The sequence below is a fragment of the Ambystoma mexicanum genome, chromosome 2p, assembly GCF_040938575.1.
Source record: "Ambystoma mexicanum isolate Mex_15411 chromosome 2p, UKY_AmexF1_1, whole genome shotgun sequence".
Classification (NCBI taxonomy): domain Eukaryota; kingdom Metazoa; phylum Chordata; class Amphibia; order Caudata; family Ambystomatidae; genus Ambystoma; species Ambystoma mexicanum.
This window is the reverse complement of record NC_090923.1, coordinates 1207149940-1207175868: the sequence shown is the minus strand read 5'-3', so window position 1 is coordinate 1207175868 and position 25929 is coordinate 1207149940. Positions and strand designations below refer to the sequence as shown.

General features: G+C 47.8%; 1 pseudogene; it reads right to left on the bottom strand.

The window, feature by feature from the left end:
- Nucleotides 1-24359: 24359 nt before the first annotated feature.
- On the bottom strand, nucleotides 24360-24500 carry LOC138568151 (small nucleolar RNA SNORA49; annotated as a pseudogene).
- Nucleotides 24501-25929: the final 1429 nt, after the last annotated feature.

Sequence of the window (25929 nt, the reverse complement as noted above, 5' to 3'; positions counted from 1 at the left end):
ACGCTATGCAAGGCAGCCATTCCCGGGTCAGGCTCAACAGGGACACTTTCTGAGCTACACTCCCTGATCCAGGATGACATCCAGAGCAGGATCACTATATACGAACCGCCATATCATTGTTGCTGCAGCCCACCTTTGCAAACATTTTTGGCCAGGAACTCCAGCGGCATGCACCTGTAATATGGCCAGAGGACTGGGGGGTTCGCACCAATGATATCACAAGTCAGCAGAGTATCGAAGACCCATCCAAATCTCCCCTGGCAATAACGGAAGACTCAGTTACTGTCTTCATTCTCCGATAAACAGGGATCATTCAGGAAATCACAAATCTCCAGCAGTCACAGCTCCTGAGCTGGTGTTACCCGGTTTTGTACCCTGGTGACGTCACAAAAATCTACTCCATTCAAAAAACCTAAGAGGTATCCCAATTGGGCAGCTTGAGTCTATTAACTATAGAGCCAGTATACATTAGAATCTTCATTGGTCTAGCATGCCAGGTGGCTTTGCCTGAGACTTCCCCAAAAACGATCTATTAGATTGTTGCAGGGTTGCACGAAGACCATTGGCCTGGCAACGTTGTACACCACCCCATGATCAGAACATCTGGATTGGCTAAGGCGGGTCCTCCCAGGCCTGAGACCCTGTTCTGTTCACAGCGCTCACTGTACCTTCTCAAGGTAATGGGAATGCCTATGTGGCCCCATTGTTGCCACTGGTCTGATCACCAGGCCTGAGAGACTACCTTCAGGTTGCAGGTTTTGGTGGGCAGCAAATGTATCAATCTTCTCTGCTTTGCTGGGAACTGCTTCTCTTCTCACCACAAGTAAATAGCCATTGTTCGGCTGAGCTGGGTCATGTGTGCAGAGCCTGCAAAACAAAGCCCTTCTGTCTGCAATTGGGAGGATGTTACTGTGAATTCTTGCAGGTGGCTCACTGGCTCGGGAATCAGGAATTTTGCACCTGCCCTTGTCCTCGGCTGCAAACACTGTCTCTGTGCTTCGTGATGCATAGCCTGTATCTCTCCCTCCATGTATTTGAGGCTTGTGGTTTCATGTGTATTCACTACAGTCATTCTTTGGTTTCCCTATGTGTTATATTCTTTAGTGTTTAGTCACAATAGATCCCTATAGGTTCCTTATATGTTCCAGGAGCTCCTTATGATTAGTTGCAATAAAGCAGTTGCAAGCTTGGTTCAATATGTTTGGCTTTCTTGTGTTTCTGCATTTGGCTAAAGAAAAGAAAAGCTTTTGGCAGTATGTAAATGTATCTGTCCTCTTTCTACAGAAGGTACAAGCATTTTCTGCATGTATACTTGTGTGTGTCTGCGTATCTTCATGCAGGAGTGCAAGTTTGCTTCATGACTAACGCTGCTATGTCATGTTGTCACTAGTGAAATCAGCATGGTTGGACTTCGTCGTCAGTCATCTTAGTCCATTGAGGGGACACCTGTCTCCTCAAAGCCATCAATTGGATAGGACTTGAAAGGTCATCTGAGAGAATATCTCTGCATATGTAGAATATATTGGTGAAGTTGGAGCTGAACCGAACAGCGAGTTACATCTTTCATTCTTCATTCTGCGTGTTGACATTCTCATAGGGGACATCAGGGCTATTCCAGGGCCCCCCTGTTCAGTTCCCCATCTGGTCGACCTGTCAACCACTCCTCCGAACCTATTCACCTTCAACTTCAGGAGCCAAATCTTCCTCACTCCCCCTAGGTGTTCATAGAATCTTGCATGGTCATCCAAACTCCACATCACGTAACAGCAATCTCCTCCAGGGTTGCACCAAACCCACTTTCTCCAATAGTCTCTGGTGTCATTGGGGTCTTCGAACATTACCCCAGTCGGGAACAGAAGACAATCTGATATCTGGGCTCCCAGGGCATCTCAAGCTACTATTTTGTCATCTTCGGAACTCGTATCTACCAGTACTTTCATACCTACAGTCTTTTCGGTTGTTTTCCGGGATTGTTTGAGGCATATTCTGATGATGCAAATAGTCAGTAATACCAGTACTAATTCAGCAACTAACACCTTCAGTCCATTGGCCATCCATGTTGGTATCCATGAGAAGATGTATGATAGCCAGCCTTCATCTCTTCCTGCAGCATTTGTCTTCGCTTCCATTTTGGCATGCATCTTTGATAATCTGGTAACAGCTTCAGTGAGTGTCCCGTTGTCCTCGTCCTTTGCTGGAATTAATGTAGAGCAAGACCCGATCTTGGCGCAAACTCCTCCTTTGATGGCTGTCAGGATGTCCAGAACATATCTATTCTGGAGTGCCATCAACCTTACTGCTCAGAGCTCTTCCTTGACTGCATTGAACCCCTTCACAGTTGAGTTTTTTCATCTGCATCAGCTCCCACCTCGTGATCTGGAGCCAGTTTGCATTTGTGCTGGTCTGCACTGCAGGAACAACGGTTGCAGAAAATATTTCCATTCTGCTGAACAGTCTATGCTCGGGTGATATTGCATCCAGAGGCTCCTCTATATTCGATGATGCATAGTTACCTCTTTTAACTCTTGTTAGCTCTATAGCTCTCTTCTTTCTTTTGTTGGAGTTCATCATAGGAAATCCATCCATCATGATGTCCTTTTGTGGTACTACCAGTGCTGGTGTGTTGATGTGCACCAGTGAGCATACTCCTCCCCAGTTAGGTGGTAACTTCTCATATGCCTTTGATCCGCAGGCCCAATAATGATCCATTAATACTGCTGTTCCAACTTTCATGCCTGGAACTTTTTTTATCGTCTGCTTGCATTCTTTGTTTTCTCCAACTTTCACTGGACCATCGTTCTGGAAACATAATGCTGCTCCTCTTATTGGTACTATGAGCATGGGCCCAGCTTCATTGTCTACCCATGTTAGTTACTTCACACTTGCTTCCCATTCTTTTAAGCATTTGTCATTTTCTTCTTGTACTATACGAACTGAAACTGTTAGGAGCGTATGTGCCTTGCTCCAGAACACCCCATCTTTTCATCCATCAGCTGTGTATAGTTGACCCCACACCAGCATCTGTGGTCTTTCCCAGCATCTTGGTTCACACCCTATTTCTGCTGTCCCCTCTTGGGACAGGGTAACTCTTTTAATGTTATTGCTCTTGTTTCTCCCTTTTGTGGACCTTCAGTTATGTATTCAATGGCAATATCTATTTTCCAGTAATCGTCCATCATGTCCAGGGTCTTTATGTAGTTGTCTTTGTATGGAAAGGACGTCTTAGAAATCCACCTCAAGGTTGCTCTTTCCCCTTGGAATGTTCCCCTTATGGTGCACATTGACAGGTACATGAGACATTGTGCTTTTGCTTGTGGGATTTCAGTTGCCACAAAAGTTCTGGAGGCACTCACGGCATAGGGGATAAGGGAGCAGACATAGCAGCTCTCTCCAGTGGTTTGTTTGCCTACTTTGGCCATGTGCTTGTACCACATGTTATTAGAGACCCAGGCTGTATCACTTAGATAGAAATCATCCACTCCTATATCTACACCAGCACTGCGCCTAATTCTCTTTACTGGTTGGGCATTGTTTATCGCCTGACCTGGCATGGTAGCCATACCTGCCGGAACTGGGGTCACGCTAGTAGGGGTCACAGCTTGCCCTTCTACAGGAAGTAATCTTTCACAAAAAATGAGGGCAAAGATGCAGAGAAAAATGGAGACAAAAAGCATCATTATTATGCTTTTAATAATGGTACCCATAACTTACTGCCCTTCGGAATCTTGTATAGTTCCAGGTGTGATGATGAACCCGCCTGAAATTTGCCAGAAATACTTTATTACGAGGTTAGTACATGTTAGCTCAAGCCCCGCGGGTGTAATATTGTGCGAGTGCGATAAAAAATATCTGTTGCCACACAACAAGTACTCTAGGATCACAGAGGATTTCAATTACTGAGGGACTTCCTCAGCAAAGTCGTGGATTTGCTTGGGCCAAGTGGATTAGAAAGGCACGAAAGAATTGGGAGATGGTCTTCTTTGTCGTTCGGCCCTTCCAACAAAATGGACAAATTGACCCTGATAGGATGTGGGCTGGAGATCCTGCGGAATCATGGAATGCAAAGAACAACAGTCGCCACTTTCACAATGAATAGCTACGTGTAAAGAAAGCGACAGTGTGCCTTTACTCTGGATGTACAGGAAGTCCTTTCCATATCTCTCTCTCTCTAGAGTGTGTGAGCTTTGTTTGAACTTTGTCGGGTTGTGACCATCTTTGCTGAGTGATTTGTTCTTCTTCTTGCACGACTTTGGCCCCCTCCTCGTCGCTGCTAGGAGAGTCCTCTGCTCGCTTCACATCACAGAGGAAATTCCAAGCTTTATTTCCATGTATTTTCCCTGCTCTGTCGGTCACTGCTTCTACAGTTTGGGGACCTGTAAACCTGGGCTTGTACCAAGTTCGAACAACATTTCAGAATAAGATTATGGGCCTCATTACGAGTTAGCCGGTCCGGATTTAACGGTGCCGGTAAAACCATACTGGCACTGTTTTCTGGACTGGCTAACTCCGAGTTATCTGGCCGTGTGGTGTTACACCCGCCAGGTCTGACCTGGCTGGCATAACGCCACCGGCCGCACACGGACGTGGAAGCACCAGCACCATTACAGCATGATGCCAGTGTTTCCACTGCCCCCATTCCCCAGGACCACCGGGGCATTCCGGCAAGTCCAGAGCTGGTAAATGCCCATGAGTCCGGCGGCAGCCTGCTGGTTTTACCGACACAGCTACCGCCGGACTCGTAATGAGACCCTATGTCTCCTGGGTAGAGCTGTGGCGGCTTGAGGTGATTCTCACTGAGCTCTGTATTGTTATCCTTTTCGCTCTTCCTGGGCCTCTCCCATCGTGCCTGCAGTTGGCGAGATATAAAAGACGCACTAACCATCAAGGCAGCAGTGAAATCATACATTTCCTTCCCCAGTACATTAGACAAAGACTCTGCATCAGTTAATGCCCTAGTGTGAGAAGCAAGCCAGGGGAAGTCGTATGTGCAGTCCGGTTACCACCTCATGTGGGGTTAAGTGGTGGTCGGACCCTGGTTTATTGCGCAATGTGAACAAAGCTAAAGGCAAACAATGGAGCCAACGTTTGTCCAAGGTTGCTTTTATTTTGGCTATCATCTCCTTAAGCAGCCGGCTGAGGCATTCGAACACCCTGTTCGCTTGCGGGTGAAATACACAGGAGAACTTGTGTTGAATCCATAATAAGGTTGCAATATGTTGAAACATTTCATTGGTGAAGTGATGGCTGTTGTTAGACTGCAGGACCTCACACACACCCCATCTTGGGAAAATCTCCCTAACCAGGAATGTTGCCACTCTAAGGGCATCAGAATGGGAACAAGGACCAGCTTTGATCCATCAGGAAAATGGGCACACAACCACTATCATGTAGCGGTAGCCCTGGCATACTTGGAGCATGTCAACATAGTCGGCATGAAGATGTTGCAATGGACCCATTGGTGAAGTATGGCTCCTCTCACTACCCTCAATTTATGGCCTGCTGTGAAACTCTTACAGACAATGCAAATGGCCATATATTCTGCCACGTGTTCCGCCAAATTGGGACAAAACAATCTTCTCCAATGTGAGCAACAAGTACATCCTTCCCCATGTGGGTAGGATGGTGTAGTTGTGTCAGTTCAGTGTGTAATAAAGACAATTGCATCACTAGTTTGCCAGTGCTTTCCTGTCAACTCACGGCATCTGAGGGGAATATAGAACACCCCCTTTTTACCCAAAACTCCTTTTCGTCCCTTGGCGCATTCCCTTGCAATTCCATTATTTGTGTCACTGGTAATGCATTGTACCCTTCCTTTAGTACCATAGTCCGTGCATAATTACGCGCTCGAGACGGGGTATCCATGTCCAGGATATCCCCAAAATATGAGGCGCGCTGTTACGCTCACCTGGCTCCCACAGGGGCGTCGGTCAGACCCGGACGGCTGCGACCTCCACCAACGTGATGCGTAGTGCAGAGATGACTGACTGGACTGGCCCTCCTAATCTTGTCTGCTTGACCCGTAGAAGTATTCTCCTGCAAGTGGAGAGATGGATTTAGCCACCGGTGGATTCAAGTGATGGCCCCCCACAGTCCTCCCCACTAATCACCTCCGAATTGCCCTCTCAGCAATCTCACCTTATATTCTTGAGAGATGAGCTCTCCATCCTGCATGGATTTCAGGGGCGCGTTAATGCCAGTTACTTCACTGGTTTGAAGGCGTGGGAGAGTTCCGGAGAGTATTGACTCTGAGGTTCCTGGCAAGGACCAGTAAGTATCAAGTTCATAGAGTTCAATATGTCCGATGTTCACTCTTGTCCCCCCTTCCTTCCTTGTCTTGCAGCTCATATCGTGAGAAGATGCTCTCGTGGCAGCTGGTGGCGCTCAGGTAAGAGTCTGTATTACCCGACGCTGTCCGGTAAAGGTTGCACGTGTTTAACGTGTTGTTTTCTCTCTCTTTGCAGGTGCGGCACATGAAGATGTGGAGAGTTATAGAATAATGCCTCCGGTGGTAAATCAGGTAAGTCTATGGTGATAAGAATTATATTTGTTGGTTTTCCCGGCTCACCTTGTTGTTTTCTTTTGTTCCCCGCGTGCCGGAGTTCGGCGAAGAAATGATGGAGGCAGCGCTGAATCGAAAGATGCTGTGAGGACTGGTGAGTATGGCGCGGCGCTGCAGCTGGAGATGCGACGTGTACAGAGATGATGTTCTTTCCAGGTCCGGAGGCGAGATGGATCCGGAATCAGGTGAGGAATTCGAAAATAGTTTGTTTTCTAACCTTGTCCTTTTCTTTCCTCTTTGTTTTAGGAGCTCCAGATTCGAGGCGGGCGTGGCAGAGGACTGGATGCTGACTGCAGGCACGGTGAGCGTTACGCTGCTGGATGCAGAATAACGCGAAGCGTGTGCTGCTGTTCGGGCGTGGTTTAAATAGCCTCCAGAGTAGTTCCAGGTAAGAAGTTCCCTAGAACCACGCCCGAGTAAAAAATAGTCCCTGTACTAAAATAGTCCCATCCAGGCCTCACGTTGGCTTGGACTCACTTGCAGCATGGTCTGCATCAGGTAAGTAAAGTCTATGAGCCTGGCGCCAGGACTGATTTCTATGATGAGCCTGGTGCCTAATGCGCCAGGACTGAACCCAAACAGCCCCCAGACGGGGCTGTTGGGGTTTTAATAAGTATCTGGATGCCTGCTCCCGGAGCTGATGGGCTTGGTCCTGATGCCCGGGGGTAGGCATCATGACACGTGCTTTGCTTTTGCATCTGCCGCTTCATTGCCCCTAGAGACAAGATCCTCCTCCCTCATGTGGGCCTGGCACTTCGTGACCGCTATGCCTATTGGGAATCGGAGCGCCTCTATTAGTCTACCCAATAGGAACACGTGTTGCACAGTTGTTCCATCAGCAGCATGTCGGAAGCCCCTCCTCAGTCAGCATGACAGCCCAGAGTGGACCCTATATGTCATGTAGGCTGAATCAGAATACACTGTCACTTCCTGGTTTTTACTCTGCCTCAATGCCAATATGAGAGTCACCAACTCTGCAGCTTGTGCTGAGAAATGTGATGGTAACCGTGTGCTTACTACTACTTCACTCTTTCCATCCACTTTTAGCCTTGCTACTGCCGTCCCAGTATGTCTTTCTACCGAGGCCTGGTCTATTGTTGATGAACCGTCAATATAATGTACCTCTCCCCCCTCAAGTGGCTTTTCTCTCACTCTCAGAATGCTGTCACAACTTTCTATGTTTGTGGTGCAATCATGTATATAGTCTCCTTCTTCTTTGGGCTCAGCGATGAATGTCGCTGGGTTCATAGTCCTGCATCTCACTATCTTTATAGCTGGATTTGATAGTATTACCTCGTACCCCGAAGCCCTTTGTGTGGTCAGTGTGCTCTTGGGTCATTCGAGTATTGGGACAGAACATGTTCCACAAAGAGAGTTGTGCTGCATCCCATGGTAATACTTGCTGATTTGTCTACTGCAAAGGCAGTAGCAGCAGCCAGGGCCTGTTCACAAGAGTAGTGCCCTCTCATTACTGGGCTAATTTCCAGCTATAGTGAGCTAATGGTTTGTGACCCATTGTTGTTTTCTGTGTGAGCACTGTGGTCATTACCACTCTATTGGAGTGTGAGAACAAATAAAATGTGTCTTGGTAGTTTGACTGGAGCTGTGCATATCGCTGTCTTCAACTCCTCAAATGCACCAGTCATTTCTTCTGTCCATTGTAGTGTGCCATCCCCTCTTTGTGCTTCCTTCAGTGCGCTTAACAAAGGCCTTGTGAATGTGCTGTAACCAAATACCCACGCTCTGCAATAGTTGCAGAGACCTAATAATTGTTGCATTTGTCACTGTCATGGGTTTTGGTATCTTGCGGATTGCCTCTGCCATTTCTGGTGTCACTTTTCGTCCTTCTCGCAATAACAACTGTCCAATGTATAGTACCTGTTTCTGGCAATAATGTACTTTGGCTTTGTCTACTTTGTATCCCTTTTCTGCTAGTACTATGGATATGTTCACTGAGTCATTTCTACACTGCATTTCTGATTTGCTGCAGATCAAAATGTACTTCTTTTTTTATTGAATTAGCTGATATAAATCAACTTTACAATGTATAAAAACAATCATTTTTTTAAAACATACAATTTAAACGCGATACAAAAATATAAACAAAGGTAAAATAAACGTCTAAACAAATTAATAAAGCTAACTGCAACAGAATTCATCGAACACCGGTTGACTTGAATTAAGATACATCAGTCAATTTGAGTTCATGTAGAAACCTAATAGCTCTAAGTCTGATTTGAGTAAGAAAACCAGAGTGAATCATCTGCAATAAAAACTCCATTCGATATGCATCTGTTACTGTTTTGAGATGTTTTTACGATGGCCAATCAGCATGATGCATTCAACAAGTAGATGCGTTAGTGTCTCCTTCTGGTTAAGTTTCTGACAGAAGCATCAAAAGTTCTCAGTTTGGTAAAAAAAAAAATGTCGGGCTAGATCATCCTTGACAGGCCATAGATTGAATCTCAGTCTCGTGAAATCCCTTATGTGAGACTGAGAAGGTGATTTCAGTAGGTATTTCTCTATATCACTATATTTTCTAAATGCAAATGGATGTTCTTTGAAGTCTCGATACGATTCGCATTTGGCTCTAGTTGTCACCCAGTCCTTTTGAAAGAGTTTTGTTTTCACTCGCATTGGGTTTGCTAGAAGAAGCATGAGCGAAATGTACTTCACATACTCTATAATGGCGCTTTCCAATTGTACATTGCCTAAGTCCATTTGAAAGACCCTATTGAAAATGAAAGGGTACTCACAATACCCTTGGGGGAGCCGAATGTGTTTCCATTTTTTATTTCTATATAGAAACAAACAGCCTCATTCCGAGATTGGAGGCAGCCATGGTGCTAATAGCGCCATGGCTTCCTCCAATAACGGTACCGAGTCCGCCCTCATTCAATGGGGACTTACCGGTCTATTCGGACCTTTGCGGGACCGGTAAGTCCCCATTGAAAATACCATTCCCCATTCCCATTTGAGCCCCGATAGGGCTCAATGGGAATGGGGAAGGTGCAAATAACGGTACCGCAATTTGCGGTACTGTTATTTGCTCCCTGCACCCTTTGCGGCTCCCGCTAAGGCCGCTGGGTAAAACCAGGCAGGCTTAGCGGGACCCGCAAAGGGACCTCGGAATAGGGCGCAAAGGGATTACCGGCAGCAGTGTCCTTACTGGTGCCCGTAATCCCTTTGAGCCAGCCTCGGAATGAGGCCCCAAGTGAAGTCCTGTGACTCTGGGCGAAGTGGTATGAAGAAAAAGGCGCTCTTTAAGTCTATTACCGTGAAATGGGTAGCCTCCATAGGAATGCTACACAACATTGTCGCAGGATTTGGAACTAAAGGAAATTCTGCCTCTAAAATAGGGTTCAAAGGGTGCAAATCCTGTATAAAACGCCACAATCCTCCTGTTGCCTTCTTCATAGAGTGCACTGCAGTATTGCACTGCAATTCTGATGGTACCATAATGCCCTATTTAACTAATGCCGCAATAATCTCATAAATGCCCTCATCTGCTTCTCTCAACAGGGGATACTGCCTTGCCCTCTGTAAAATTGCTCCTGGTTTGAGCTTTATCTTCACTGCCCCTATCCCTTTCAAGAGCCCCACGTCATAGGGACTCGTAGTTAAGACACTGGGTACCTTTGCCAAATCTTCATAGAGAATTGGTGGTGGTGCTTGCAGCATCATCACCATTCTCTATGGTACTTCCCTGTAGTGTTATGTCACCCAATATGTGATGCTAATGTTAAACACCATTTCGGGGTCTGAACAATTGTCCTGGAACAGTTCCTCGTCGGTCACTTTAGTCAATCTGTAACCCTCCCCCACTGCAATCACTGTCCTCCAAGCTCATCCTGTATCATCTGTGCCATACAATGTTATTCTGTTTTCTCCCACTATCACTGCCTCAAGTTCTAGTGAGATCACGTCCCCTCTGGCTCAACTAATGGTAGTTCTGATCTGAATATGTACTCATTGAGAATTTTCAATACTTCCCCAGTCCCTATCAGAGTAGGGGATGGTTAAAGTATATAATACTCGGGAAGACGCCAAAGTTTTCCCTGAATCCCCAGAAGCCATGCTATTAGTACTTTCACTCCATTTTTTCTTTTTTAAATTTATTTTATTGTTTTCGTTAACAATACAACCGTAAAATCATTGCCTGGTCAATTACAGCATCACAAGTAACTCCCCCTTTCCCTCCCTCACAACTTTCCAAGACCATTCAGTTCTGCGCCGCAAACCGTGTACCCCCAAGGTTATCATGGGCTATTCGTATCCTCGTAGGAGGAACTATCCACCTTCGGGCAGAACAGAATCACTGTGACCGCCACCCATTGTAGTAGATCGTTAGAAGTGTCTAGTTTTTGTTGATGTTGGGTGGTCTCCCAAGCCCCCTTTTCGGCCGCCGACCACCTCCGGATGTCCTCCCACCACAGTGATACGCTTGGGGCTTTGGGGCATTTCTAGCCCATGGCGATGCGTCTTTTTGCAAAAATGTACATTAGGTCCTTGAGTCTATTCAAAGGCTTGTTCTTTTTGTTTCTAGGGTATCTGGCCAGGATGCATGCTTTAGGTGTCTGCACATCCAAGGTGATGTCCGCCTCTGCCACCTTAGCTTTGATTTGTGCCCAAAAGGTTTGCATTGCAGGGCATCCCCAGAACATATGGGTCATCCCTGCATGGGGTTCTTTGCATTTGGGGCACACTGTGACTCCGGCTCTACTGAATCTGGAGATGTCTGGGGTAAGGTATGCTCTATTGCTAATGTAGAATTGTATAAGTTGTAGTCGGGCATTTCTGGATACTTTTTTATGGTAGTGTTTTATGGCCTCCCACTCTGTGTCTTCGAACTGCAGGCCAAGTTCCAGTTCCCATTTCACCTTACACTTGAGGTCGTGCTGGGTGATGCAGTCGAGCAGTGTTTCATAGATTCTCGAGGTTTCGTGGCCCCCCTCTGCGGCTCCCAGCAAGCTCTCGATGCCCTCATGACCTGCGTTGTGCAGTAGGAACTGTCCTGTTGGTATCCCCGAGGACTCCTGCAGCTCGGCGAACGTTAGGATACCCTGGTCATCCACCAGATCTCCTAGGGTAGCAACACCAAATGGCTCCCATATGTCTCTTATCATCTTCTGGCCTCCTGGTCTGGTTGTCATGATTGCAGCAATCGGGATCTGCGGGGAGTAGGGGTCAGTTAATTTAGCAGTTTTGCAGGCTTGTTTCCACATCTGGGTTCCGAGTTGGATTAAATGTGTGTATTGCTGTTTTGTTCCTGGCGCAATCCAAAGTAGATCCCTGAGTAGCATTTGGGGGATTGCGGGCTACAGGAGGCGAGTGTCAGTTGAGGCGTCATCGGCCATCCACTGGATCAAGTGTTTCAATTGGCTTGCCAAATAGTAGAGTTCGAAATTGGGGACCTTGAGGCTGCCTTTGTCATAAGGTCTCTGCAGTGTTTCCAAGGCAACTCTGTGTCTTCCATCTTGCCACTGGAATTTCCTGCAGAGCTTGTTCAGGTCTTTAAAGAATTGTTGCTGGATATTGTATGGGACATTGGTGAAAAAATATAGGAGTCTTGGTAGTGCCACCATTTTGAGGAGACGTGCTCTGCCTGCAACCGAGAGCGGTAGTTTGCTCCAAAAGTCCATTGATTTCACCAAGCCTTTCTTCGCGCTTACTGTATTCAGCGTGTGCTCAGTCTTAGGGTCTCGGTGAATCGTAATGCCCAGGTATTAGTACTTCCACTCCATATTGAAATAGCTCCAAACCTGCTGGCACCCCACGCTGTACTGTGCACCAGCAATAGGCCTGAATAATCTCCATTGCGTTCAGAAAGTGAATCCCAGGTGTGGAACACACTATCCCTTGGTCTGTAAATGAAATGGTCATGTTAAGTTTGCTCATGATGTCTCTGCCCATTATGTTCACTGGTGTCTGTCGGGAATACAACAGTGGTAGAGCTAAGTCGTGCTCCCCTATAGAAAGTGTAAGTTTATCTGTAAAAGGAACCAAATCCATCACCCCAGAGAATCCCTGCATATTCATGGCATTACCTGACATTGGGTATCCTCCCTCCCTAATGCAGGATCTAGTCGCCCCTGTGTCCACGAGAAAGGAAAACGTCTTGTCACCTATCGTTACCCCTATTCGTGATTCCTCTGTCGGGTTGGGTGTAATCGATAGGATAGAACACATCAGGTCTGTCTGTGGGCTTTCCTATTGTGGGTATAACAACATCTGATTCCCCGTGAATGGATTGCCCCCCACTACAGTACCCCCCAAACTTCTAAATGGGAGCTACTCCTATTGAATCTGAATGTGTCAATGTCCCGTCTTTCTGCTGTCAGCTTGTGGTGACTGTATGTGATTCTACATCTGTGGTGCAGGTGGTGCCAGTGGGTATGGCTGTGTGCGCCCTTGTACCTGGGGTGTCTGCGTCATAGGCTGGTATGCTTGCGTGTGCCCATCTTGAGTCTATACCTGCCGCTTTGTTTGGTCTTGGGCATAATAGTCTGTCTGCTCTCCCTGATACGTGGGCTGATATTGCATCCCCCCATTTTGTTGCATCCTCCCTCTGCTTCTACACACTTGAGAGATGTGCCCTATCTGTCCACACACCCAACACTGAGGTGGTCCTCCCATTGGTCTCTGATAACCTCCTGAAAACCCCTCTTGGACCTGCTGCATCTGATGTCCATAGCCTCTTCCCCTAGGTGCTCCTCCTATCCCTCTGAACCCATGGTGCATGCCGCCCCGCCCGCTGAAACCTCCTCCCATGGGTGGTGTTCTGTACTGCGCATGCAGCGCATCTGTTCCTTCTGCGCTTGTTAACATAGCACCTTCCATTGTATATTTTGACAATTTCTTCTGCACTAACTTCGCCTCTTCCTGCTTTCTTTCCTCGTGCTTCTTTCTTGCGTTCTCTTGCATTAGTGCACAATAGTGTACTATTGTGAGTAGAATTTCGTACCAAGATTTGGCCTCCACCCCCACTAACTTCTTGAGCTGTCTTTGCACCTGCTCAGATAACCCCTGACATAATATATGATAGAATAATCCCACTGTTTTATCCCACGATTCCCTGCGTCTCAAGTCTCCATTTCTCTTGAATAGCCTGAATATATTGAAGGGGATCTTCGTCCTCCCCCATTTTGCATGCCATAACGCAGTAATATCTAAAGTGTCTGGATACTGTATCCTTAGAGCATACCCCACAAGACCGCTTGGCAATTGTTGAATGGCGAACCATTGTGCGCCGTGTTCTGTGCCATTACTCCTGGGTAGCCAGCCCTTTTCCACACATCGGGCCGCATTACGAGGTTGGAGGTAAGGGATTACCGGCACCGGTACCTCCATATTCTGAGGTCCCTTAGCGGGTCCTGCTATGGGTGCCTGGTTTTACCAGGCGCCCTTAGCGGGAGCCGCTAAGGGACCAGGGAGCTAATAACGGGCCCGCTAGTTATTAGCTCCATCCCCATTCCCATTGAGCCCTATGGGGGCTTGAATGGGAATGGGGAACAGTTCACAGAATGGGGATTTACCAGGTCCTCCAAGGTTGGAATGACCCGGTAAGTCCCTATTTCGAGAACCCAGACCCGGAATGGGGTAAGGGGGTAGCCATGGTGCTAATAGCACCATTGCTACCTCCAACCTCGTAATGAGGCCCATCGTCTGCAACCTCCCCAAGAATGGCTGAAAGTAAGCTCTTCATGTCACCCACTGCTAATGTCGTCTCTGTTATCACCCTTTCTATCTCATATATCCACTTCCCAGGTCCTGCAGTCAACAAAGGTAACTTACACCTCAAATTATCCTTATCGATCTGTTGGCATGGTATATATTGAGTAATATAACAAAAATGGTACCAGGAGGACGAGAGAGACTAAAGAAGGTGGGCAGAAGAATGTGAAACTCAAATCATTATATTCATTTTATTTAGATTTGTCTAAAAAACATGTAGAAGCATTGACATTTCATTAATTCTTAAAAACCTTTTACTAATCATGCATCCATACACTCATTCACTAATACAATATCTAAAAGATATATAAACATACTAAGAAGTTACAAAAGCTAATCATTTCATTAATCTACTTCTTTTCATTGTGTTGTTAGTGGTTCACAACATCTTAACATTGTTGATAATAGTTCATTCCAGAAAAATAGATCTAGTTGAGGTTCCCACCGTGGGTTTGTTGTTATGGTATATATTGAGGTCATCCCCTTCCTTCTCTAATAGTGGGCACTGTGTCAGTCCTACCCCTTCACTTTGTCTCCACATGTCTTTGGTGACAGTAAACACTCTGGTCATTGCTTCCTTTCTATGTCTTGGAAGATCTCTAAGCCTTTGCGTGTATGGGGTAACGCTATCTGTGCTGCACAATATATATCTAGAACCCTGTAATCTTTCCGCTTTGTCCTCCCTGCTTTTATCGTCTCCCCACATTGTGTCTCTGTCTGGACTCTTCCCTTGAGAGCGGTGGAAGAGTCTCCCTTCCTCTTCGTCCTCACTCCCCAATAAGTCATTATCGGATCCTGTGTCCCCATCAGTGCTGTAAAAGTTCTACTGGAAGCTAAGCCTTCTCAACACTGCCTCTCTTCTAAGTGACCCATACCTCTGCACTCTACCCTCACCGAGGAAGCAATCTCGTCTTTATCCATCCGTGGAGTAGCCTTTCTCGCTTCGGTCTCGCTCTCTCCTCCCTTGCGTTTCTCTCTCCTCGTCGTCGCTAAAAACATGCTTAACCCATCTTTACTTGTACTTCTCTTACAGCGCGCCTTTCCTCTCTCTGCGCCATCACTCTCTAAGGAGCCGTTCTACCTCCAACTTTCTCTTCTGCTTCTTTATTTGCACTTGCCTTTCCCTCTCGTCTTCTGCCCTTCACCTTGCAATGTCCTCAAGCTCTCTCTTTCTCTGTGCTTCCTGCTCCTCTCGCTCTCACGCTTCTGCCTTCTGATTCTCTCTGCACGCTTTCGTTCTCTTCCTTCTCCTCTCTCTCCCATCTCTCTACTTCTTCCATTAACGCTGCCCATTCCCTTGCTTCGTCTATGTCCTTACAACCCACAGCTTCTTTGTAAGTGCCTCCCGACCCTCCCGCTATCTTCCCGTCTAGTTTAAGCAATATCTGTCCGCATATCCACCCGTTCGGAACTTTGAGCTCCTGTCCTTCCATGTTTCCCCCTTTCCCTGTGTCATTTTCTTTCAATCATGCCTGAATCTCGCTGCGTTCCTAGCTTTCGCCACCTGCGCTTTGCGCTCCCATAGTCGCTTGCTCTGTCTCCTCCTGCCCCTCCTTTTTGCTATATGCTGGAGGTGCAAATATAGGATTTGTATAACCTGCCACTGCTCTTAATTTCTCGCTGGATATAATACCTCGGCCCCCACTGCTGCACTTTTGTTTTTGCTGTCAGGAGAAGAAGGGCGAGAAGGGGCCGAGGGGTTTTCGCCTCCAGCCTCTTGTTGGCAGCATCCAGTGTTGCTGTGCCAAGTCCCCCGCATTGTCCTGAAACATTTTCCATAACTCAAATATAGCCATTTGTTTGCTCAACTTCTTCCCCTTGTAAGCCTTGTGTATATACGCATGTAATGGTTGCTGCACACATTTGGAGAAACCCCCATCTTTTGGCCATGGCTTTGGCAGTTTGACCTCTGTACCTCATGTTCATTCCGCGCTATATTTACAAATCTTGTCCTTATAGCATGGGAAGGACTTACATAGGTGTTGCAGGGGGGGTATCCCTCATACTTTTACTCAAACACATTACCTCAATACGTACATGACTCCAAGTCAGGGCTTTCAACGCTTCCACCTGTACCAAATATGCTTGCTTTATTTCACTTTAACATCAAATGTCTAAATAGGTCTCAAAGCCACAAAAATCACCAGCCTCGCCGGCTCTTGACCAATAACCTGGGAGTGCTCTGTGCACTGCCCCTCTGCAATTATCTGCCCCCCCAAAGGCGCAACCAATAGTTCTGTGCATGCGCCTCCCGCACACCACCCCACAAAGCACGACAACTTTTTCAAACCTCGATCAGCGTTCACAAACCCCCAAATATATCTGCACCCCTAGTGCACTCCCAATCCTATAAAATTACCTGGTTCGTGACGTCACCTCTGCAACACAGCAAAAAAAGAGAACTTGCCAATACCCGCCCCTTCAATTGGTTTACCAAAACATTTCCCAACCGTACTAACACCCCAACAAAGACAAACAACATATACACGGCCGTCTTCCTGCCTCCTACCAGGGCAAACCAGTATTCAATCTGTACCTACAGCGTCACCTGGTAGATAAAACGCCTCTGTGAGACTTAACCAGAAGAACACCTTCCGCGATACAAGCTAGCTTCAGCTGCTAAACCCTATACACAGGGATACCATCATCCATGGCTCGAGCAACAACGCCCAACCCACAGGAAATCCATTATTTACATAACTTATGGCATCCATACCCTTGAGCCAATTGTCTAGGCCAGCTGTCAAAAATAATCACCCCAAGATCGAATGTTCCCTAACCACAAACAATTAACATACACCTCTACTTCTCATCACCACCCAACAACCAACGTCTGTCCACCCGGTCCCTTGTTTGCCGTATGGCTGAGTCTATACTTACACTCTGTGATCAGCTGACGTGGCTCGGCCACTGACTCTCCCCCAACCTGCCACTCCGCCCTTCCCGTCTGCTTGGCGTCCCAGGGAAACCGGGCAGGAATTTCTCCAAGGCAGTACCTGAGGACCTCTTCGCATTGTGCACCTCCTGTGTCTTTCTTGGTCTCCATGGGTCACATCACAGCCCCCAAACGTTGCAACGGAATGTGGCAGCTTCATGCCGATCGATCGTAGCCAACAATCTTCTGATACCACTTTGTAATATGGCCAGAGGACTAGGGGGCTCACATCAATCATATCACAAGTCAGAAGAGCATCTAAGGCCCATCAAAACCACCCCTGGCAATAACGCAAGACTCAGCCATGGGGCAAAGTTGACTGTCTCTATTCTCCAACAGACAGGGATCATACAGCAAATCACAAATCTCGAGCAATAACAGCTCCTGAACTTGTGTCACCGGTTTTGTACCCTGGTGACATCACACAAATCAACTCCATCCCAAAAGCCTAAAAGTTATCCCAATTGGATAGCTCAAGTCTATAACCTATTGCGCCAGTATACTTTAGAATCTTTATTGGTCTAGCAGGTCAGGGGGCTTCGCCTGAGACTTCTCCAAAAACTATTACATTGTTGCAGGGTAACACGAAGACCATTGGCATGTGCAACATTCTGCACCACCCTATGATCAGAGCATCTGGATTGGCTAAGGCGGGTCCTCCCAGGCTTGGGACCCTGTTCTGTTCACAGCGCTCGGTGTACCTTTTCACTGGATGAGAGCTGGCAGTCTTGGAAGCAGTTGGACAGGGCCTCCAGCAAGCTTAGTGAGGTCTTTGGGTGCCTTAGCAACATCCTCGGGTTTGAATAAAGTTTCATCCACCACTGTAATGCTGGCTGCAGTGTCTTTAATGGCAGGGGTCTCCTGACCATTTAAAAGTACACTGTCCTTGTAATATTCTTTTGTTTTATCTGGAATTTAATTATAGACATCTACATTCTGCTGTTCCCACAGACCCAGAGGCACTAAAACACTGGCAGGGACTCCAATGGGGTATTCAGCCAGTAGTTGAAAGTTTCCACTTGCCATATGTACTTCTTCCACTGGGGAAAAGGCTAAGGAGGCAGTGTGGGCCCCTGAAGGTTTACCCTTCCAGCTGGGATCCCCTTTCACATGGTCAGTTGACCCACAAGCATAACGTTTTCCAAATGTTTTGACAAATGGGGGGCTTTTGCTGACCTCCCTCTGGTTTGGCACCAGAGGTTTCACTAGCCTGATTTGGTTTCCCTTGTGGCTTAACCTTTTTCTGTTTGGGGCCCTCTTTTTGAATGGAGGTATTAGAATTCTCTTTGCCGTCTTTCTTTTGCTGCTTCCCTTCATCCTTTTTCCTGAGTTGCCCCAGAATCCTTGTGAGTAGCCCTGTTGGCATCCCACAAGTCAGCAGCCTTTGCTAGCTTCTTGGGATCAAGCCAAATTCTGTCTCAGCTCAGGAGAGCAGGCATCAAAAATAGATTCTAACAAAAATAGATTTCTCATTCCTTCAAAAGTGTTAACTCTGCAACCCTTTACCCAGCCATTTAAGTTTTTCAAACATTCACACACCCAGGTAGCCCAAGGGATACCATCATGCTTTTTGAGGGTCCTAATCATTTTAAGGTACTGGTAAGGAGTTTTCCCAAATCTAGCTATTAAAGCTCACTTCACATTTTCATACTCCAATCTTTCAAGTTTCCCCACCTCCATTACAGCATCAGTTGCAACCTGGGGCAGCCTAGACAAAAGTCAAGGAATCAGCTGATTCCCTGTGAAACCCTGAATCCCATAGTTAAACTCAAAAGCAGCCAACCAATCCAAAATATCAAGCTTCACGTCATACATACCCACAGCTTCCTTAGGCATGCAAGGTCTCTCAGGGCTGGAAGACCTAGAAGACTCTGGGAAAGAACCATTTTCAAGAGACAATTTCTTCATTTCAAGAGCATGATGCATTTCCATTTCTCTGAGTTTGATTTCTTGATGTTTACTTTCAACTTGCATTTGGAGCCCTTTGAACTCTAACTCGAGTCTCATTTCTTCAAGAGAGACACATTCTGAACTCAGTACTAGACCTGGTAGGGTCCCTGTGGCTAAATGTTGAGGCCTAAGAGCTTGATTTGCAGAGGGGCTCACATCCTGAGACTCCTCTAACTCTTCTTGCTCCTCAATAACATTAGAGTTAGACTCTGAATCATTATCATCCTCATCAACATTTTCCACATTTGCTGAAGGAGTAGGTGTGACGGACCCACTTCTCTGACTTTGATAGTTCAACAATCTTTCAATCAATTCATTTTTCTTTAACGGGGAGATTCCTGACATTTCCTTCAGTTGATCTACTGATAAAATGATCAGGGCCTCCTGTCTGAAGTTATCCATATCAGGCATGATAAGATTGCTTTTCGGTTGGTGCTTAGCCTTGTGAAGGTTACTATTTGAACAAAAGTAAAGCAGAACTCTCAATGTAACAACTCTACAATTTATCCTCCCGCCCTGCCACCAGTGTTAGGCAACGTTTGTATGCAGTACCCTTGGGGACCACTACACACAACTAGGACTACAGGTGTAAGCAAAACCAACCTTTGGTATAGGTCTGTACTACACTTTTGGTACAGTTGCTGAGTGGCCAGGCTTATCTCAAGAGGGGAGTGTGAGCTGTAGGGATGTTGCACAGAGGTCTGCAATCACAAGTATTCAAATAGACTCTTGTTTCTTGGTAAAAAACGTATTAATTTGTTTCACTGTTGGTTATAAAGCATTCACTGGAGGGGGCAATATGTCTCGCACACAAATATACTTCAGTACTTCATACTATCATTTTCTGAGGCATTTAAACTACTTTGAAGGAGGAGCAAAATGGCATTCAGGATATTTGAAGTGGAAGCAAAGAGGGATAGGTTAATAAAAAAGATGAGTTGCTTTTGAGCGGTGCGAGTGGTTTGAGTTCACCAGAGGAGTCGATTCGGTTAGGCCGGAGTCGATGGGCTAGGGTCTTGTGTGGGATAAGGCAGTTCTGGTAGTTGAACGGAGGGGTCTTTGCCAAGGTTCATGGAGGTGGTTCGTAGAGGAAGGATTTGTGTGTTGGGTCAAAGGCTGACTGGGCCTGCAAGTTGCTGGGGTTTCAGGCACTTTCGCAGTGAGAGGTGGGTTCTCTCGGTCGGGTTTTCACAGTGCCTTACAATGGGGAAAAGGATGCAGCTGAGGACTTCTGTTCCTGGCGGCTCCTGCAGATCTCCCTGTTCCTGGGCCTCAGTCGTGGGGACAAGAGGTGGGACGTCGGGGGACTCCTGCACTGGGATTGGTCGAGAGGCTTGCAGGTGGCAATCTTCGATTCCAGTGGCTGTAGTCAGGCACATAGGCAGCTGTCCTTCTCCCTGGTTGTTCGGTTTCCTGAAGTACTCTGAGGAAAATACAATCAGCTCCGAGAATGGTATCCAGGTGGCTTAGTGTCGAGTTGATTGGTCCCACCAACTCGGAGGGGAGGGGTCGTCCTTGCTGGGCTTCTCTGTCGAAATGAACTTGGCGATTTGGACCTGCGGCTGGGCTTCACCGGGCAGGCCGGCGGTCCAGGAGTTGCAGCGGCCGTCCTCTTCCAGCTCGTCTTTGGTTCTTTCGTTCCAGTGGTTGACTCTGCCTTCCGGGCTGGCTGACTCCCCTTTTGTTCAATTCTCTCCCATTGGTTCCAGCCTAGCTGTCACTCGCCCAGCAGAGTGGCTGTCCTTGCCGGACAGTCAGCCAACCGGTCACACCGGAGTACATTTGGGCCTCCTAGGAGACTGGGCTCAGGGAGTTTCGGGCACCTTCCCCACTTCTTGGCCACCCCAGACGCTCGGGCACTGGGAATTGTCTTAGGTCCTGAGGACCGCCAAGGGCGTAGAAACAAAGGGACCAACCCTGGTTTGGCGCGCAGAGACAAACTCTAGAAGGACCTTTCCAAAAAGAAATGGCAAAAAAAAGGCCAGGACCTATTTTTACAGAGGGGGCTCAGACGCCATCCTGAAAAACATGGCTCCAGCGATTTAACGCTACCGTTGTTAGTGGTCGGGAAAGATCATGGTAGTTTGTTGTAAAACCACTGCCACCAGTCATTTCGAGAGGAAAGGGTAGCATTTGACTGTACATGAGATTTTAGACACAGGGGATATGAAGTAACCCCTCCAGCACTCTATTGTAAGAGGGTGTGCTGGTCTAGGAATTTGGAAACACTAGTAAAGTCAATTTCACTCTGCTTTCTCAGGGAAACAGTAGTTTATCCCAGAGAAGGTACTTAAACATTGGGACAGCCTAAAGGGCTTCCCTGTGTCACTGAACTGAGGGTGCTGTGTGACACAAATGAAAAGATGATGCCTATGGAGCTGTCTAAAACTCCATAACCAACTAAAACACAAGAGTAAAATACATCAAAATACATGAGAGAGTGGGGGGAAAAAAGGCTCAAACTCTCTCCAGGTAGAAAAATCAAGTACTCAAAATCCAGCAAAGTTGCTGGGGGTCTCTAAGGTAAAGGGAATTAGCACATTTATGAGAACTCTCCCTAACAGGAGTACCTCTGATCTGTACCCCTCCCTGGAAGTCCTTCAATGATGGCAACCTTCTCCATTAGCCATCCAAGGAGCGCGGTGAGTGTGTGCCCCTGAAAGCACCTTTTAGGGCCTCATTACAGGGAAGGCGGTAAGGGTTAATGGTCACCGGTAATGCTACCGGTGACCGTTAACCCTTACCGCCTTACTACGAGGTCCCTTTGCGGGACCCGGCCTTAATGGCTGGTGTAGACCAGCCGTTAAAGTAGGGACCCGCAAAGGGACCTTGGTGCTAATTACGGTACCGCAATTAGCGGTACCGTAATTAGCGCCTTCCCCATTCCCATTATGCCCTATGGGGCAAAAATGGGAATGTGGAAGGGTCACGGCGGCATGGGGAATTACCACCCCGCCAACCTCGGAATGGGGTGGTAATTCCCCATTCCGCATGGCGGAATCGGTAAATTACCGGCATGAACCATGGTGCTAATAGCACCATGGTTTAGCACCTACCGTGTAATGAGGCCCTTAGTGTTTAATTTGCCCATTTTGTTTGTGGGCCCGTGCCCAGGAGCAGGCCCTTGCGTCCCTTCCCTCCCTGCACCCTCTTCCTTGTTCCACAGCCCGTCTGCCTCCCGACCCGCCCTTCCTCCCTCCCTCTCGTCCATCCACTGTATCCATCGAGTCTACCAACTCACGTCTGACTCACCAGCTCCATTAGCCATCCAAGGAGCGCAGTGAGTGTGTGCCCCTGAAAGCACCTTTTGGTGTTTAATTTGCCCATTTTGTTTGTGGGCCCGTGCCCAGGAGCAGGCCCTTGCGTCCCTTCCCTCCCCGCACCCTGTTCCTGGTTCCACAGCCCGCCTGCTTCCCTCCCATTGGTCCATCCACTGTATGCATCGAGTCTACCGACTCGCGTGTGTTTCACCGGCTCCATTAGCCATCCAAGGAGCGCAGTGAGTGTGTGCCCCTGAAAGCAACTTTTGGTGTTTAATTTGCCCATTTTGTTTGTGGGCCCGTGCCCAGGAGCACGCCCTTGCGTCCCCTGCCTCCCTGCACCCTCTTCCTGGTTCCACAGCCCGCCCGCCTCCCGGCCCTCCCACCCTCCCATTGATCCATCCACTGTATCCATCGAGTCTACCGACTCGCGTGTGTTTCACCGGCTCCATTAGCCATCCAAGGAGCGCGGTGAGTGTGTGCCCCTGAAAGCACCTTTTGGTGTTTAATTTGCCCATTTTGTTTGTGGGCCCGTGCCCAGGAGCAGGCCCTTGCGTCCCTCTGCTCCCCGCACCCTCTTCCTGGTTCCACAGCCCACCTGCCTGCCTCCCATTGGTCCATCCACTGTATCCATCGAGTCTACCAACTCGCGTGTGTTTCACCGGCTCCATTAGCCATCCAAGAAGCGCGGTGAGTGTGTGCCCCTGAAAGCAACTTTTGGTGTTTCATTTGCCCATTTTGTTTGTGGGCCCGTGCCCAGGAGCACGCCCTTGCGTCCCCTCCCTCCCTACTCCCTGTTCCTGGTTCCACAGCCCGCCCGCCTCCCGACCCGCCCTCCCTCCACTCCTCCCACTCGCTCTCCCAACTGGTATTAACTGGCCCTCCCAGGGCAGCCCTCTGCCCAGCAGCCTCCTTCGGCTAAGGAACCTGAGGCAAAGGACGGCTGCTGATCGTATCTGCAGGTATCCGCAGGAGAAGCAAGAAGCCAGCTTTAACCAAAAAAGAGTAAGTGTGGCAAGGGTAGGGACTGAAGCAATTACTTCATGCCATACTATCCTACCACTCAACCCTACAAGCCCTGCTGTTATAAACTCTTGCATCTAAACTGTACTCCCAACAACTCTGAGTGCACCTGACTTGTTCCATTGAGTTGATTCTCACTTCCAGATAGTCTACACAACCACCCCAAGTTTAGAATATGTGCCTAATAGCAATACTGTGGTTTAGTTGAATAGAAAGTGTTGAATATAGAAAGTGTGCCTAATAGCAAAACTGTGGGTTAGTTGAATATACAAAGTGTGCCTAATAGCAATACTGTGGTTTAGTTGAATAGAAAGTGTTGAAAATAGAAAGTGTGCCTAACAGCAAAACTGTGGTTTAGTTGAATAGAAAGGGCCTCATTACGACCCAGGCGGTAAGTTACCGCCTGGGTCGTACCCTTACCGCCATGGTGTAAACTATGTTTACACCATGGTGGATGGCGGATTTACCGCCCCATTCCAAGGTGAGTGGGGCGGTAAATCCCCATTTCCCATTTTACCCTTCCCCATTCCCATTTTTGCCCCATAGGGCATAATGGGGATGGGGAAGGCGCTAATTACGCCACCGTAAATTACGGTGGCGTAATTAGCACCATGGTCCCTTAGCGCCATGGATTTTAACGCCTGCAAAAAGCAGATAGAATATAGAAAGTGTGCCTAATCGCAAAACTGTGGTTTAGTTGAACAGAAAGGGCCTCATTACAACTAGTGCGGAATGGGTTTAACGGCGCCGGTAATGGTGCCGGCGTCGTTAAAGCCATTCTGCACTATTACGAGGTTCTCTCGCAGGACCCGCTCTGGAGTCTGGTTTTTCCAGACGTCCATAGCGGGTCCCGCAAGGGGACCAGGGAGCTAACAACGGGCCCATTATTAACAGGCCCATTGTTAGCTTCCTCCCCATTCCCATTGAGCCCTAAGGGGGCTCGAATGGGAATGGGGAAGGACCGGGCCCGGGTTCCCTGAAGGAGGAAATACCGGGCCCTCCAAAGTCGGAAAGGCCCGGTATTTCCCCATTCAGGGAACCCGGACCCGATTTTGGAGGCAGCCATGCCCTTATTAAGGGCATGTCTGCCTCCAAAGTCGTAATGAGTCCCAAAGTGTTGAATATAGATATTGTGCCTAATAGCAAAACTGCGGTTTCGTTGAATAGAAAGTGTGCCTAATAGCAATACTGTGGTTTAGTTGAATAGAAAGTGTTGAATAGAGAAAGTGTGCCTAAAGTGTGCCTTCAAGTCACACTTCCCCGCCTCAATCTCCAACAGTCAGCCAACCATCCCTTCCTGCGAATCTCTTCTAGTCAAACTAGCCTTCCCCCCAACGTTCTCCCACAGCTTCCTAATCATCTACAGACCTCCTGGCTACGACAGACAATTCTCAAGCAACCTCTGCGATTCAATAGCCACCATCCAATAAAACCATCCCACCCTCACTCTTCTAGGAGATTTCAATATCTGGCTCGACATCCCGACCAACCCAATGACCCACTCTCTGGTCGACTGCCTAGACGCGATTAACCTCTGTACTCACATAAATTGGCCAACTCATTGCAAGGGACACACTCTTGATGCCATCTTCAGCTCCTACGACCAGCTACATCTGAACTCCCCCACCCCTGTCATCTGGTCCGATCACCTCATTGTCCCTTTCAGCATTCCGCCACCTGCCCCTCTCCCCGTACCCGAACAGAACCTCCAAATCTGCGCAAATGCTGGAAGAAACTAAAAATCCTTCCCGACCTTGCCGACGCGCTCCTCCAGTCCCCGCATACCTCCACACGCAATGTAAACGTATCCCCCCGACGACTTTGACACATGGCTCAGCACCTCACTAATTGCTAATCATCCGCTAACCATGGCCTATTTCCAAGATGGTTTACACCAGAACTGAAGACTTCAAAACAAATATATAAATCCCTCGAACACAAATGGTGAAAAGATAAAACCACCCTGAGCAGATCCACCTTAGCCCAGCACCACTGCCGCTACAAAGCCGAAATCCGGAAAGCAAAAAAAGCCCATTACAAGTCTCGAATCCTCAACTGTAGAAACCCCAGCCAAGAACTCCACAAAATCATCTCTGAATTCACCAAACCAGCATGTACGAGCACCCAATCAACCCCCTCTCAATCACTCTGCGACTCACTCTCTATCCACTTCTACACCACTGCTCTCGAAAGAACAAACTCCCTAATCAACAAACTAGCCCTCCTGCACTCTCCGCACAATCCACCCACCCCACCTGCTAACCCTCCGCCCGCAATTACAACCTACTCGACTTTCGACTCGTTCACACCGATATCAACTGACCAATTTACTAAACTTCTACCGCCCGGAAACCATCCGTCTCCCCTAGCCAGCCTCAACGCTCAAAGAAATATTCACATCCACCTGCGCAGGAGACTACACGAGAACCATCATAAACGAGTCCCTCTCCTCAGGAGTTTTTCCCGAC